At 42.5% G+C, this 9,870-nt stretch overlaps 1 long non-coding RNA gene across 1 annotated transcript; it reads left to right on the forward strand.

Annotated features, from left to right (window-relative positions):
- Positions 1-4,892: 4,892 nt before the first annotated feature.
- On the forward strand, positions 4,893-5,568 carry LOC121401197. Its single transcript, XR_005966167.1, has 3 exons — positions 4,893-5,044; positions 5,158-5,240; positions 5,522-5,568. It is a non-coding gene; the product is annotated as an uncharacterized LOC121401197 (long non-coding RNA).
- The last annotated feature ends 4,302 nt before the right edge of the window (positions 5,569-9,870 follow it).

The following is a 9,870-nucleotide window of genomic DNA, read 5'->3' on the forward strand; positions in this document are numbered from 1 at the left end:
GGTTTTATTACGTTTACCCTTTGCATTGTTCTTTGCTGCTAGTTTAGTTCCCCAAAAACTTTCCATTTGCAGTGACGCTGGTGGATCTATAGTTCTGACCACCAATTTCACTCCAATAACAGTTTTTTTATTGCTTTAGCTGTTTTTACTGCTTGCTTAGTTCCCCCGAAAAAGTTCCCTTTGTAGGTCACTAGTGAATCTAGGACCCTTGACCGCTGATTTTAGTGTATTCGCTGTTCTTTTATTGCTTTGAGTAGTGTTGCATTTTAGTGATTTTTCAGGAGTTTTCTTTGCACTGTTTATTGCACACTTTATTGCTTGTTTAGTGCCCCAAAAGATAGTTCCCTTTGCTGTGACACCATTTAGTGGTCTTATTCTGTTTTCTGATTTTAGGTGATTGTTCCAGAAAGTCAGGGATTACGTGGATTGTAAACTGTGCCATATCTTTATTCCATAGCATTCCATAAGGTTCATTTGTTCAAGCTCAAGGTTTTTTCCTTCTGCTTGTTTGTATTGGTCATATCTTGCTGCCTTGCTTTTTTTTCTTCTTCTGGTTGTTTCTGTTAGCAGGGGTTAACTGTTGGTCATATCTTGCAGCCTTGCTTTTTTTTTTTCTTCTGGTTGTTTATATTAGCAGGGGTTAACTGTTGGTCATATCTTGCTGCCTTGCTTTTTTTTTTTCTTCTGGTTGTTTCTGTTAGCAGGGGTTAACTGTTGGTCATATCTTGCAGCCTTGCTTTTTTTTTCTTCTGGTTGTTTATATTAGCAGGGGTTAACTGTTGGTCATATCTTGCAGCCTTGCTTTTTTTTTTTCTTCTGGTTGTTTATATTAGCAGGGGTCTCAGTCATCTTGCTGTCTTGCTTTTTTTTTTTTTTTTTATTCTGGTTGTTTCTGTTAGCAGGGGTTAACTGTTGGTCATATCTGGCAGCCTTGCTTTTTTTTTTCTTCTGGTTGTTTATATTAGCAGGGGTCTCAGTCATCTTGCTGGCTTGCTTTTTTTTTTTTTTCTTGTGGTTGATTGTATTAGCTTTTTTTTTTATTTGTTTGACTTGCCTATTGATTCTTAGCTTTGTAGTTGTCTGTAAATTTCTGGCACAATGGCCAAACGGTTTTATACCGCTGAGGAAGCGGCTAGGTATTGCGAGGACTCCAGCTCAGAGGAATTTAGTAATTCCGATTCTGAGTATGTCCCATCTGATGACTCTAGTGAGGAATCAGAGATTGGTGATAGCAGCACTATTAGCGCAGAGGCTAGTAGTGGCGGCACGCTTACTGCTGAAGAAGCAGAGGAAGAGGCAGAGGCAGAGGCTGGTGGCAGTGTGCCAGATGCACCCATGGAGGTTGAAGAGGGTGAGGGTAGTGATGATGCAGCAGTTGGAGCGCCTATGTGGGGGCCTCCCTGTAATTATGCCCCCGAAATTCCCCCATTCACTGCAGTCGCGGGCGTCAAGGTGGACACCACTAACTTTCAAATCATAGATTTCTTCAATCTTTTTATCACAGAGGCCATCCTACAGGACATGGTCCAGTACACAAATTTATACGCTGAGCAGTATCTTGCCAGCCACCCTTTACCAGGGTATTCAAGAGCCCAGGCGTGGTATCCCACTACTGTAAATGAAATCAAAAGATTCCTGGCGCTCACATTGGCAATGGGACTCGTAGAACGCAATACCTTAGCTTCATACTGGGATACCACTACAGTCCTTTCCATCCCTCTTTTTTCAGCCGTTATGCCAAGAAACCGCTACCAAATTTTACTGCGGTTTCTTCATTTTAGCAACAATGCAGCGGCTGTTCCCCCTAATGAGCCCGGTCACGACAGGCTTTACAAATTGAGGCCCCTTATAGATAGCCTGTCTCAGCGCTTCGCAGAGGTCTACACCCTCTCCCAAAATATATGTGTGGACGAGTCCCTTTTGCTCTTCAAAGGGCGCCTAAGATTCCGCCAATACATCCCTAGTAAGCGTTCTCGCTATGGGATGAAATTTTACAAACTCTGCGAAAGCAGCACGGGCTATACTAATTCTTTCATGTTCTATGAGGGAAAGGACACTAATTTGGACCCCCCCGGTTGTCCCCTTGATTTGACTGCCAGTGGTAAATTGTCTGGGAGCTCATATCTCCACTGTTGGGCCGAGGTTACCACTTATACGTGGATAACTTCTACACTAGCATCCCCTTATTTAGAACGCTTTACTGGTTGGACACCCCAGCCTGTGGCACCGTTAGGCAAAACCGCAAAGGACTGCCTAAGGAACTGGTGCAAAAGAAATTAAAACGTGGAGAAGTTTATGCTCTTAGAAGTGATGAGCTCCTGGCACTAAAATTTGCAGACACAAAAAATGTTTGTATGCTTACTACTATCCACAATGAGAGTGTAGTTGTCCAACACAGACGTGGCAGGCCCGCAAAATCAAAGCCACTCTGTTGTAAAGAATATAGTAAGCATATGGGTGGCGTTGATAAAACAGACCAAATTCAAACTTACTATGACGCCACCAGAAAAACCAGGGCCTGGTACAAAAAAGCAGCAATTTACATGATTCAAATGGCCCTTTATAATTCCTATGTCGTTTACAAGGCGGCAGTACCAGGCCCAAAATTGTCTTTATACAATTATCTGCTGCAACTGCTCCCTGCCCTTTTGTTTGGTGATGTACAGGAGGTTCCAGAAATGCCTGGCAATGACAATGTTGCCCGAATGGTGGGTAAGCATTTCATTGCACAAATTCCACCAACTCCTAATAAAAGATATGCCCAGAGAACTTGTAAGGTTTGCCGTTCCAGGGGTGTTCGAAAAGATGTGCGATATTTTTGTCCCAAGTGTCCTAGCAAGCCTGCTTTGTGTTTCCAACCCTGTTTTGAGGTGTACCACACTGTGGTACACTACGAGAGGCCATGAGTTGTGTTGGTAGGTTAGGGTTCTCTGGGTTTGTTGGTGGTAAAAGGATGTAGTAAACTTGGCATGCTCTGTTTTTATGCACATGCTGGCAAAGTGATGCTTTTTATTTCGTGTTTTTTTGAAGTTGTGATTGTGCAGTGGTTTTTTCAGGTTCAAGCCCCTTTTGAGATATAACATTTCACACGCTAGGTGTCTATGCACACGCTAGCAATAACTGGTTAGGTGTGCTGGCAAAACGATGTGCTTTTTCTTTTGTATTTTGTGCAGTGGTTTTTCAGGTTCAAGACTCGGCAGACAGACGGCACTTCTGGAATAGGTTTATTGGGGTTGCTGCTGTAAAACCTAACGTGTTTCGGGAGTAGATCCCTTAGTCATAGGTCCTATGACTAAGGGATCTACTCCCGAAACGCGTTAGGTTTTTACAGCAGCAACCCCAATAAACCTATTCCAGAAGTGCCGCCTGTCTGTCGAGTTTTGTAGCGTCCACAGTGGGGACACTGTTTGACTGAGCACCTGGATATAGGCAAGAGCGGTGAGCAGTAGCGGTCCTTCTTTGTTCTTTATTTTCAGGTTCAAGCCCCTTATTGAGATCTAACATTTTACGCTCTAGGTTTTTATGCACACGCTAGCGATAACTGGTTAGGTGTGCTGGCAGAATGATGCGCTTTTTTGTGTTTTGTGCAGTGGTTTTTTGGATTCAAGCCCCCCATCGAGTTCTAACATTTCACGCTCTAGGTTTTTATGCATGAACTAGCAATAACTGGTTATATGTGCTGGCAAAATGATGTGCATTTCTTTTGTTTTGTGCAGTGGTTTTTCAGATTCAAGCCCCCCTTGAGATTTAACATTTTGGCAGGTACCTACTTGGCTTATAACTAGGTTATAGATATTGGTAATCTATAGATATTGATAAAAAAAGTTTGACGATGCAAAAGTTGGCATTTTTTTTTCTGTATAGTAGTGATCTTGGTAGTGATTTATGGTGTAGAATTTGGCACAGGGTGAGCAATTTTTTTGTGCAGTGTAGCAGTAAAAACAATTGTATGTAGGTTTGTTCTTAGTCTATGCATTCAGCTTTTGTGTTGAGCTATGGTGCTTTAGGCCAGTTGTAGTTTTATGGATAGCATTTGTATTGCGCTGGTGCTATAGCAAACTGAGGTGCTGGTTGGTCGAGAGGGCGCACGATAGAACTTGTGGTGTGTGATGAATACATGGGATGATGTGCATCTCTAATGCTGATGCCACAAGTTTTTTTTTTTACTGGCACCTCAAAAGCTCCTCTATCAGCGCATTTATCTATAGTTTTGTCTGTATTTCTGGGCAACATTTGCATTTGTTTTTGTAGATTTAGGCATCTCTGGATTTGTGGGTAGCATGTCTTCAGTTTTCGGTTTTTGAGCACAGGGTGGCGGAACACTATGGTCTTCCATTTAGAATTGTTTATAGTGTAGGCATTCAGAATCTTTTTCCCGAAAAGTTGTGGTTGGAACAATCCATTTTTTTTGTACTTGTAGCGCACATTGAATATTTATGCAGTAATTAGGTTGGACAAGTTGCAGTGGCTCTCTGAATAGGAATAGTACTTTGATCACGTGCCATGTCTGCCACCAGTAGGGCACCAGCTTTTTTACAAACTTCTGGTGTGCACTTCTTAGGACACTTGCATAATTTATGGGTCAAATGTACTATGGATTCTTGCAAAAATTAAGTTTTGTCCAAACGATCTCCACCTGTGTAGCTCACTTTCCTACTCAGGCCACACCAGCCAGGCCAAACTTTTACTCATGCAAAAAATGTAGGATAGGAAGGAGCATTACAATCCGCAGACTTGGCTGCAAAATACCTTTATTGTCACAGCATGTTTCGGATCATCATGGATCCTTTTTCAAGTGAGGATCCATGATGATCCGAAACATGTTGTGACAATAAAGGTATTTTGCAGCCAAGTCTGCGGATTGTAATGCTCCTTCCTATCCTACATTTTTTGCATGATTACTATGGATTCTGTTGGTAAATATATTTGCAAATGTGGTACAGATTTTGTCATTGGTGAAGTGTAGGAAGAAGCACAACAGGACAGATGAAGTCGTTGCACAACAGGACAGATGAAACTCAGACGCTCCACTAAATCGAAAAGGGTGAGTGAAATATATTTTTGGGGTAGTGGGGCCCAGATGCAGATCCATCAGAGTAGTCCCAAAATTATTGGGTATAAATCTAACTTTGTAAATTGTCTTTTCCTTTATTTCAGACCAAAGCACTGAGTTCTACAAAGGATTGTGGCCACAATTATCCACGTAGTAAAGCAGGAATGGCATCTCTGAATAGTTGAAGGTGTTTATTTTCAAGAAATCTATAGTTTGTGGGGGTTATTTTATTGTTTAGGGACAGTTTAGGATAAAATATGGATGCATTCACATAACTTCACAGCCCGAATATTATGCATTGTGCCTGTGTTGGGGTGTTGGGTGGCTGCGTCTCTATGTGTATCCATACATATGGGGTATCGTTTTATTCAGGGGAACTTGCAGATTGCCATTGAGCAGGTTTTTGTTAGTTGTCATGGAAACTTAGGGAGAAATCGAACTTTGTAACTCTCTTTTCCTTTATTTCAGACCAAATCGCTGTCTTCTACAAAGAACTGCAGCCACAATTCTCTGTGTAGAAAAGAAAGAATGGCATCTTTGAAAAGCTGAAGAAGTGTACTTTTAGGAAATAGATGGCTTGTGGGGGTTATTTCACAGGTAAGGGGCAGTTTAGAATGAAAAGAGTTGAGAACTGCACATAAATTCACAGCCCCAATATTATGCATTGTGCCTGTTTTGAGGTGTTCGGTGGCTGCGTCTCTATGTGTATCCATACGAATGGAGTATCGTTCTATTCAGGGGAACTTGCAGATTGTCATTGAGCAGGTTTTTTTTAGTTGCCATGGAAACTTAGGAAGAAATCGAACTTTTTAACTCTCTTTTCCTTTATTTCAGACCAAATCGCTGACTTCTACGAACGACTGCAGACACAATCCTCCATGTAGAAAAGCAAGAATGGCATCTTTGAATAGGTGAAGAAGTGTACTTTTCGGACATATATGGTTTGTGGGGGTTATTTCACAGTTTGGGGGGTGTTTAGACTGAAAAACTACAAGTAGTACACATAGAGAGCAGCCCCCAGATTTTCAACTGCAATTGCCCTTATGCGTTGCTCCTGTTTTGGGGTGTTTGGGGGCTACGTCTCTATGTTTATCCATACATATGGGGTATTGTTCTATTCAGGAGAACTTGCAGATTGTCATTGAGCAGGTTTTTTTTAGTTGCCATGGAAACTTAGGGAGAAATCAAACTTTGTAACTCTCTTTTCCTTTATTTCAGACCAAATCGCTGACTTCTACGAACGACTGCAGACACAATCCTCCATGTAGAAAAGCAAGAATGGCATCTTTGAATAGGTGAAGAAGTGTACTTTTCGGACATATATGGTTTGTGGGGGTTATTTCACAGTTTGGGGGGTGTTTTAGACTGAAAAACTACAAGTAGTACACATAGAGAGCAGCCCCCAGATTTTCAACTGCAATTGCCCTTATGCGTTGCTCCTGTTTTGGGGTGTTTGGGGGCTACCGTCTCTATGTTTATCCATACATATGGGGTATTGTTCTATTCAGGAGAACTTGCAGATTGTCATTGAGCAGGTTTTTTTTAGTTGCCATGGAAACTTAGGGAGAAATCGAACTTTGTAACTCTCTTTTCCTTTATTTCAGACCAAATCGCTGACTTTACGAACGACTGCAGACACAATCCTCCATGTAGAAAAGCAAGACTGGCATCTTTGAATAGGGTGAAGAAGTGTACTTTTCGGACACCTCATAATGGTTTGTGGGGGTTACTGCATGTGCCCTTATGCTTGCTAGGCCTGGTTTGGGGGTGTTTAGGGGATATGAGCGTGCGATATCATATGGTATTTGTTCTATAATCCGAAGATGCAGAATGGAGATATATATATATAGAGTTGGATATTGTTATATAGTTTAAGTTGAACAACTGTTGACAGATATCTAGGAGAGATTGATACATTTGTAACATTATTTTTTTTCGTGTCCTGTCTATGTTCAGGACCAACTGTGACGTTCTAACAGTGGCTCCGAGAGACTACGGGACGCGCACCGGCAATCGCTCATGTGATAAAAGGAGAGAATTGGGCATCATTGAAGAGTCGCTAGTGATAGTTAAGGATTGATGATTTATTTAGGAGAATCTATATGGAGGTTTGGTAGGATGTTATTGGTATACAGTTTGGGGTGGATGTTAGACTGAAAAACTTATCTTGAGCTAGGGTCTACCAGTAGAAGCGCACAGCCATCGCGCCAGGGATGTTGTTCAATCTGCAATTGGATACCTTCATGTGAAGTACGGCCGTTGGGTAGCAAGATGACTAGTGCTTTGCGCCTGAGTTTTTGGAGGCTGGGTAGGGGTGGTGGTGGTGTAGTTAGGCATACGTATAGGGGTGCGAAAAAGCGTATTATGTGCGGCTTTGCGTCTCGCTATGTTAGTAACATTGCTGCATAGCGTATCATATACATCACGAGCTGCGAGAGGTATTGTTATATTGCGAGCAGGGAATAAACTGTGGCAGATTAGTTCTGTGTCATTATGAAGTTCCGTAGCGGCGTTGTGTGGTTTTTGAGTGATTGCCATGGAAATGTTAGGGAGGTGAAATTGAGCTTTGTAATCTTTTTCTTTATTGTCAGACAAATCGCTGGAGCTTACGAAGCGGACTATAGGGGGAACCAATGCCTCCATGTTAGAGAAAAGGCACAGGAGCTGGCTTCTTGGCATAGGTGAAGGGAAAGGTGGTAGCTATTTCGTGGACTCATGAAGGTGGGAGTGCGTTGTGAGTGATGAGTTGTAAGATGACTCTTAGAGTAGAGAGATTGCAGAGGGAGGTTTAATTTTATCCATATTGGGGTTGTTTTAGACCTGAAAAGACTACAAGTAGTACACATATAGAGCGCAGCCCCAGATTTTCACTTGGAGCAATTTGCCGCTTCTTGGTAGCGAGTGTTGCTACCTGTTTTACGGGGTGTAGGTTGGGGATTCTCTATGATTTATCCATACGATATTGGGAGAATAGTTGTTATAAGTTCAGGAGACTGTGTGCTGTGGCAGCTTTGTCATTTGAGGAAGGAGGTGTTGTTTTAGTTTGCCCATGGCAGAACTTAGGTATGAGACTTTTCGTCTACTGCCCAGTTTTTTTCTCTTTATGTCTCAGACAAGATCGCTGACTTCTACGAACGCGCACTGGATGGCTAGGCACGAGGACCGTCCTCCATTGGGTGAGAGGTGCAGTAGGAATGGCATTTGGAAAGATAGGATGACGAAGTTGGTACGTTGTTCGAGAACAATTGATTATAGTGTTTGTGGGAGGTTATTATTACAGGTTTGGGGGAGTATTTTAGGTTTGGGAAAGGGATGGAAAAATGCTAGCAAGAAGTTAAGTAACATCAGAGCGACTCAGATGCACCACACCTGCCGGATTGAGAGCTTATAGCTGTGTTGGCTAACCTGGTTTGTGAGAGGTGGATGTATTGGAGTGCGCGTCGTTATGTTGTCTGACGGATCTAATGTAGGTTGGGGTTTGTTTAGATGTTCAAGTGAGAAGTTGCTGGCGCGAGGATTGGGTCCGTGGAGCAGGGTGTGTTAGTGTATTTTCGTTGGACCATTGGGAAGATCATTAGGGTATGAAAGAGATTGGGAAGGAACGATTGATAAACTCTTTTTCCTGTTATATGTTCGAACCATAATGGCGTCTGACTAAGTGTCTAGCCAGATCGACTAGGGACGGCATCCTCCATTTTTGTGGTAGCGAATAGGCAGAAGACTGTTCTTTCTTTGAGGATATGTGAAAGAAAGTGTACTATTAGTCGGGAGCATATACTGCTGTTTGTGGGGTTGATTTTAACGATGTTTGGGGGGTGTTTTAGAAGGCTGGAAAAAACAGGTACCAGTAGTACAGATACAGCGACAGCGACCACGAGATTTACCAACTGCAATTGCCCCTTATGCGTTGCTGCCTGTGTTGGGTGTTTGGAGGGGACTGAGCGTCTGCTAAGTATATCTGAATCCCATAAGACATAAGGGTAGGGTATGTGCGTAGGATTCAGTGGGAGATTGCAGAATGTCAGCATGAAGCAGGGGGCGGTGTATTTGTTGTGAGTTGCCATGGCAACTTAGGTGATTGAGAAAGTGATGAGGGGACACTTATGTGAGAGCAGTCTTGTTTATCCTTTATGTTTCCGTGTAAGTAAGATTCGCTATACGTTTCACGGAGGAGCCGAATAAGCGGACGCCAATCATTCATACAGGTAGAGAAAGCAAGACTAGGCTTCTTTGAATAGGTGAAGAAGTGTACTTTTCAGACATATATGGTTTGTAGGGGTTATTTTACAGTTTGGGGGGTGTTTAGACTGAAAAACTACAAGTAGTACACATAGAGCGCAGCCCCCAGATTTTCAACTGCCAATTGCCCTTATGCGTTGCTCCGGTTTTGGGGTGTTTGGGGGCTGCGTCTCTATGTTTATTCATACATATGGGGTATTGTTCTATTCAGGAGAACTTGCAGATTGTCATTGAGCAGGTTTTTTTAGTTGCCATGGAAACTTAGGGAGAAATCGAACTTTGTAACTCTTTTTTCCTTTATTTCAGACCATTATCGCTGACTTCTACGAACGACTGCGGACCCAATCCTCCATGTAGAAAAGCAAGAATGGCATCTTTGAATAGGTGAAGAAGTGTACTTTTCGGACATATATGGTTTGCAGGGGTTATTTTACAGTTTGGGGGGTGTTTTAGACTGAAAAACTACAAGTAGTACACATTAGAGCGCAGCCCCCAGATTTTCAACTGCAATTGCCCTTATGCGTTGCTCCTGTTTTGGGTGTTTGGGCGCTGCGTCTCTATGTTTATCCAAACATATG

This window comes from Xenopus laevis, chromosome 1L, assembly GCF_017654675.1.
Source record: "Xenopus laevis strain J_2021 chromosome 1L, Xenopus_laevis_v10.1, whole genome shotgun sequence".
Lineage (NCBI taxonomy): Eukaryota > Metazoa > Chordata > Amphibia > Anura > Pipidae > Xenopus > Xenopus laevis.